Source organism: Ornithodoros turicata, chromosome 5 (genome assembly GCF_037126465.1).
Source record: "Ornithodoros turicata isolate Travis chromosome 5, ASM3712646v1, whole genome shotgun sequence".
NCBI classification, from domain to species: Eukaryota; Metazoa; Arthropoda; class Arachnida; order Ixodida; family Argasidae; genus Ornithodoros; species Ornithodoros turicata.
The window spans coordinates 53,648,339-53,655,635 of NC_088205.1; positions in this window are offsets into that span (position 1 = coordinate 53,648,339).

Genomic DNA, 7,297 nt, shown 5'->3' on the forward strand with positions numbered 1-7,297 from the left:
GCGGGTGGATCGCGATGCTTTTTGTTGTCGCAGTTACAATCCCGTTGGCAACAACAACTTTATTTTGAGGTGATGAATGGGGAGTTTATACGATGTCACTTTGAACAGAGTCACCTTTACAGCATAACGTTGATGCCGCATATCTTCGAAAATGTCAGGCGAACAACCGGTAAGTGAAAATTAACTCAGGTAGCCAATCATAGACTGGTAACATCATCCTTGACTGCTTTGAGCGCCTTGCCCACGCTGAAGAGTTCTCTTATTCCGTGACTTTGCGACCTGGGGCGGCCTTTCTTTGCGAGCGCCTCTGGTGAAAAAAGTAGAAACGAACAACACAGTCCGTCAGTCGAATAGGAATGTGGCGCACATAGGAGAAGTGTGCGCTTCTACAATCTTTCACTTTCTTCGTGGTGTCACTATACGTATATAGTGAGGAATGTTCCGGGAAAATAGCGCTTTGATGCAACCTGCGTAAGAACAATGTACTGCCTGCAAAATGGTACGGGACTGTCTGCAGATATGGAATTAATTCCTCTTCTTACCATAGTTTCGTTCTCGCTGACATCGTGACGTGCTTCGGGTCAAGAGTAAACACAAACGGGAAGCAAATATGGCCGGAACCTTTGCAACTGTAGGAGTGCATCGCACTTGCAAACATACTTCTTTGCTTGATAGCAATCACCGGGGGCATAATCAATAAAGAAAAGTAAGCCACCTACGGTACACAAGTCATCCTCGGGAAGCGATGCATAAGAAAAGGCAAGTCCGAAAACAAGTCCGTAAGCACGATTTGCTGCGCCTTTAACAACGCGAAACATTAGAAACCTGAATCATGCACACATGCACCAATCGAAGCGGATACGAAGCGCGAAATGCTACGAGGTCACGCATTCTCCTTTCTGTGCACGCACATTCGCATGAGTAAAATTCACGACGTGTGCACGAACATTACGATTCGGCAAAGCAGCATAATCGAATACCAAATCACAGCTCACCAGTTAACATTAACAAGAACATAAATACGACATCACATGATAACCCATCATTCAGCATCAACCTCTCATCACATCAGCGCCTTTCATGCATCAGGTCATTCCACATGATGCGATGGAGAATCATGTCCACATGGCGATGAGTGAATTTGTCGACCAACAGAGTATAACACCAGGGGAAAACCCAAGTAGTTATAGCTGGCCATAAGCAGAGCGCATGGGCTCTGTTAGACGTTGCCTTTAAGGCAACACATTGAGCAAAAAATTATACGGGCGCTGCAGTTCAAACGAGGTGGGAAAAATACTACAAGCCAGTTAATGACCTCGAAATGCGAATCCTGTTATAGCGTCAGTTGGCATACGTGTAATTCACATTGTTTGTCCGTGACCATTTCGGAGCAGCCAGCACGCCACATAAAGAATGGTTCGCGTAGCGTATCTCATTTGCACAGTGGCGCACCGGCTTAGGATAACGGCAGTCAGAAACTCGTCGTTTGATGTATGCGCACGGGGCCCGTACTCTATTACGGGAAGCAAGATTCGGAAGCCCGGCTCGCTTTCAAATGCGGTCATATTTCTCAGCTTAGCAGCGTAATTGATTCTGCAGCGTTCTGCTCGCTCCCGTACTAGACTGTTATGCTTCCTGACAGACACGAAGTTAGCACTTTTGAATACGGCGGTCCTGCGTATGTGTAGGGCGATTTTATTACGACGAAGGATCCAGAATTTTGTGTGTACGCAAAGGATTGAGTGCGTTAACTTCGGGCATGCACGCTATTATCCGCGCGAGCGTTTTAGGCTTTGAACTTGCGTGTATTTCATTAATCATTTTCCGCTACAGTTTTATTCCGCGTAATTAAAATAGGCGTCATATGGCGCTAACACAACGCTAAGGGGTAAATGAAATACGTCGCTCGTCGAAAAAGTCAGAGAGAGGTTGGACACGGACTAGCACTTCTTCACTCCTGATGGTCTACGACGTTGACGATGGTTTGCTGGGTTGTGATGTTAATGTTCACGTCTTAAATGTTGCTCACGCGCACGTCTGCTTTTCCTGCGAGTGCATATTTCACGATTTCAATGTCTTAAGTATTTTGATTGTTGTATTTCGTTTGCTTTTTTGTGCGTTCAGGTATTCGATTGGTTGCTGTCCATTATGTTCGTCAGATGCTGGTGCCCCCGGTGTGTTGATATTCAGAGTGTTTCACCTAAGGTGCTATTAATTTTTTAAAAAAAATCTACTTGGCCGAAAAAGATACGGTCAACGTGAATTATCTCCTGAGAACATTTGTCACGAGTTGCGTCGGTTTTAATTAGCTTTTCTTTTTCTCTTTGCGGGAAGTTTAACCAAGCTAAATAAAAAAAAAGTAGCTCGTTACTGTCAATATACTATCAAGTCAGTACTTGTGAAACTCGGTGCAGAGCGAATACAAGCGAATTGAAGACATGAACGGATACTCGTTCGGATACTAATTTTTCCACGCTACTTTCTTGGCACATGCTCTCATCTTCGCTCTCCTCAGCGGACGTCTCGCCCAATAATGTCGCTCAGTACCAGAGGCTGCGCTCAGAGGAGGAGGAAGAGCCACACAGAGCGAACGTAAACGCACAAGACACCCCGAACTATGACGTGGATTATTTTTAGTAACTATCCCTCTCAATTATTATCATTTGTAGCCGTGCTTCCTGGCTGTGACTCTATGAGGCACCTGTCCTCTTCTCGAATTAGAAAAAAAAAAAAAAAAAAAACGTGTCGGTGCAAGCGAGGCATGCAGCTGTGCAATACTTTTTGACCCAGAGAAATTGCTCTGAAGGTAGCTCCAATAAAATGTCAGCATATCGTTTTGGCTAACCTTCACGCGCTGAGATCGGAAGTCGTCCGGCATCGCGACGAGGGCAACCGGGAGGGGGGTTGGGTTGTTGCGACGAAGTCGTCTATATTTTTATGGGCCGCGGGGCGGGGAACTAGGTTGTAGCACTAGGTTCCAATGTGTCCTGCTTTCGGCTCCGTGAAAAACACACCCGCGAGAAAAAGGTTAGTGTGAAACCGGCCTAAGATACCAAGCTATGCTGAAAAAGTAGGCTATTTACGACATAGTAACCTGAGTATAGTATTTAAGCTGCACACAGGTATCAATACACGTCAACTTAAAATGTGACATTTGGCGAAAATAAATCAATTCCTAATGGCTGGAAAGCTCAACGAAGAGGACAAAAATAAGCACTCACAAGCGAAACAGGTCAAATACGTATTACTTGGTGGGCGTAGTATACTGCATGCGGCGTCGCGGCGAACCGGAAGGTAAAAAAGAAGAGGAAAAAGGAATACACAATGGAATAGTGTTCTGGGCTCATCGTTATCCAATACCGTCATCTCCTTTTCCCGCTTTGCTACCCAGGCAGGAACATGTCAGACTACGTAAGGATGATACGTGTTTTTTGGAAAGCAGCGGCTATCGCCTTCTTGGACAACGTAGGATCTCGGTCTTCAAAGTGAGGCGGCTCATTATTCCATTTCAGCCAATTACCGCAAGCAATGGGGTAGAGCATAGCCCCTGGTGATGAAACTCCCCAGTCATCATCATCGAAATAAAGTTAAAATTAAATTAAAATTAAAACGTTGTTGAACATTAAAATTGTTGTTGTTGTTACTGCGCCTTCCGCACAGTGACATAAATTCCACGGAGTCACTGCTCATTGCAATCGGCTGAATGGTGGACAGTACTTACACAACAAGCACCTCTAGCGCTTGCAGCTGGAGTAAGCCGACGCTAATTTCCTCACGTTCCCATTGCTCCATCCGTCGGAATCGATAGAAGAATCCCCTGAAAGGTCACACGTGCTAGTATGCAAAATCATGCCTAAGACTACTGTGGACGCGAAACAAAAGCGGATCCAGCTATATTATCGCTTTAGTGTGTGTGTATATGTGTGTGGGGGTGGGGGGTTCTTTTTCGAAGCGCATAGTGGAGGAGGGGAAGAGGGAAATTCAATGTATAACGTGATGTTTTAGGCGGGTGCGATCCCCTCAGATCCGCCACTGACGCAAACGTGAGTGATAGTAGCGCGACTTCGTGCAATACTAAGCTCCTGCATCGGGCTAATGTGCCGAGTAGTGACATGCCACGTAACGGTACTGCTGCACCTTGTGGTAGTAACGTAACATGCAGAGGCTGAGGGAACAATTAAAATAAACTCAGCACTTGAGCCTCATCAACGTACAAGCAATTACCTGCCCCCCCCCCCCCCCCCGCCTTTTCCAATCGTGCTTCAGGTCATTGCTTGGGCGTGAAGCCAGTTGAACGTTGTGTTTGCCTGAGCTCTTCCTTCAGCCTCTGTAACTTTTACTATCGAAAATGCCCCCTGCCTTGATTGGTCAGTCTCGTCTGTGTGAATGTAAGTGTGGGAGAAAATGTTAAGATATATGTGGTCAACGGGGTACGTGCGTCCGTGTATTCCTGAATGAGACTTTGGTATATTGAGTGCGATGCCAGCCTAGTGTAATGGTAGAACAGCTGACCGAGAGGTGAAAGTTGGCTTCCCGTCACCCGCACTCGCTGAGTGTTCGCCAGCTGCCGTCCATTAGACCGGTGCTCTTTTACGCTTCTGCGTAAACAAACAGCAACAGCGTAGTTCCGATAAGTGTCAAATGGTGCCTAGGGTGCCTGATCACTCACCCTGGCCAATGACGGAGGCCAAAAAGCTGACCATATGCCCATTGTGGGACGGGAAAGCTTGATCCTAAATTCTTCAATTCAAATGGCTTCAACTAAGTTTAGTTCACAGGGTGAGAGTACCTGAGATGTTACTTAGTACACCAGCTGTATATATGGCGTTGGATGACAGGTCGAGACCTTCTCACTGTTCAAACCGCGACACTGCCTGCACACACGGAGTATGTGTTCTTTATTGCTATTCTACATTTTGGGTCAGTCATCACGACGTTGAAATGTATCTGGCTAAAAATACTGCATTGCGGCACCCGTTGGGTGACCTGTTTAGGACTTCCCACATTGGACGTGCGAATACAGACAGTTCAGTTCACGAGGAAGCCTCGCAAACGGTAGTACGTCTTGACGCCTCAAAAGTTCGGGCGTGTGCCATACGGGGTCATACTCACGCTTACTATTAATAAGAACAATATATAATGGAAAGCCTCTGCCACAGATGCCCGTCAACAAGCGTCATGTGCTGTAGACAGCGGTTCAAGACCCATCGAGGTTATGTGACTTCGAAGCGCGACCATGTCCAGAGGGAACTGAGCTTGTTTCTCGATCCACACTGTAAAAGCAGAACTTCACCGCATAGCACGCTGAAGACGAGCAAATACTCTTCACAGAAACCTTCGCGACGATCGAAATTCGAACCCACCTGGTGAATCTCACCATAAATCTATTTGAAAGTCTGCAGTGATTGCCACTTAACTCCTAAGCCGTACACCACCCGCTGGGACTAACTGGTGTAGAGCACAATATGTGCAGTTTCCTACTTCCGTTTTCATCTTGCAAGACCAGGTGGCGATCATTATGAGCCGGCTTGACCCCGGCGCTCATGTAAAGTGTGTTTAGGAAAGGTTCGTTTTTCTACATTTCCGTAGAGTCGTCCTGGAAGAAAGTATAGTTCTTTCAGCTTTGCCGGAACCGCAAGTAAATAGAAAGTACGAGGTGCAGTAACTGGCAAAATATCTACTCGTATTACTTACTCGCGGAACGTCGCCATCAGTTCGTGACGCCTAGCCCATGACACCTACACATCCGGCTATTGGGTTCGAGTAAGCTGGGAGCGTGTACACGTTGGGGTTTCAACAGGACAGTCTGGTTTATATACGAACAGGAGGCGTGTAATGAAAGCGCACGTGTAAAAACCCAGCTGTCCGATCTTCAACTTATCGTTGTCCCCCGTTAAAAGCATGACCTCGCCAGTGATTCGCCACAAGCTCTTGGGCGAGCCTACCAAAACGGCTTTGAAGCGCCATAATGTATAAGCCTGAATCTGGGCACACAGAGGGACGACACGACCACACGACTCAAACCAGCAAGGCTTACGAATCACCAGAACACCATGTACATATAGTGACACAGCATGGGAGAAAGAGGGAAAGGAGGGTAAGAAGAAGGTCACATACTCGGCAGAAGGTCGAGCGAATGCAAGGGTTACAACGGCTTTGGAGCGCGCGAACTTTCAATATAACAATGACGCTTGCTTTGTCACAGTTCATGACCGGGACCCTGATCCCTCTGTAGATCAAGAATCCAATCAAAATTTCTGTGGTAGAAGGTTGTTTCAATCCATATCAAAATCCCTCCGAAAGTGACCATGAAGACATTCCGGAAAATTTTGATTTGTCGGTGGGTTTCTCAAGGGTGACTTCGTTCGGAAACATATGCCCACTTTTGCCGTACTATATTCCACGCAGGCGCAATTCACGAAGAACAAAAAAAAAACAAAAAAAAACGCCCGACTCAAGTTGTAAGTAGTGGTATACTTTATCCCGCAAGCTGGCTATGTAAGGGAACACAGATACTGCACCCTCTTTAGACACATTCGGCAACGACTGTAGCATGTTTTCTAGAGAAGGGTACAGTAGCGTAAAAGTAGCGGCATCGTATTTATGTTACTCTTATGTGGCAGCGGCGTAGCGTTACGTTTTACAAATCTGTAGCGGCGCTAGTATTGCGCTTCTTTTTGTGTGGAGTGGCGGGTAGCGGTATTCAGACTTGTGCCCGTTACCCGAAAAAAGTAATTGATTACCGTTACCGTTACTTCGACGCAAAAAAGCAATTGATTGCCGTTACCAATTACTCGACTCCAAATGTAATTGTAACGAGTAGAAAAGTAACCCGTTACTCAGGCCGTGACTCCGCATTCACGCAAATTATACCTATCTTTGTGTGCCTCGGAAAAGAAGAAGAAAAAAAAAACGGTTCACCAGCGGAACAGCTGATATGACAAGAAAAAAAAAGCATATGGTCGATTCGCTGGTGGATCTGCCGGAAATGCGTTAGCATTAAAACTTGAAACTGAAAAAAAAGGAAAAAACAAATTTTTGGAACTCCCCTTAACAACTCTTCAACGACCCTTCACAAACGCTACACAACCCTTCACACGCCCCCTAACACTAACGCTTTGAAAGCAGGCAAACGAGGCTTTTGGGCTTGCTCCTGTTCACCTTGGCGGCGGCGTCTCGCAGCCGTAGTCTTCTTTCGTCGCCGGTCCTCACCATAGCTTTGATATTCTATGGCGAGCCCACGCAGACACATCTGAAACTGTAGACCACCACAGCAGCACCTGCCACTGCCGCCACG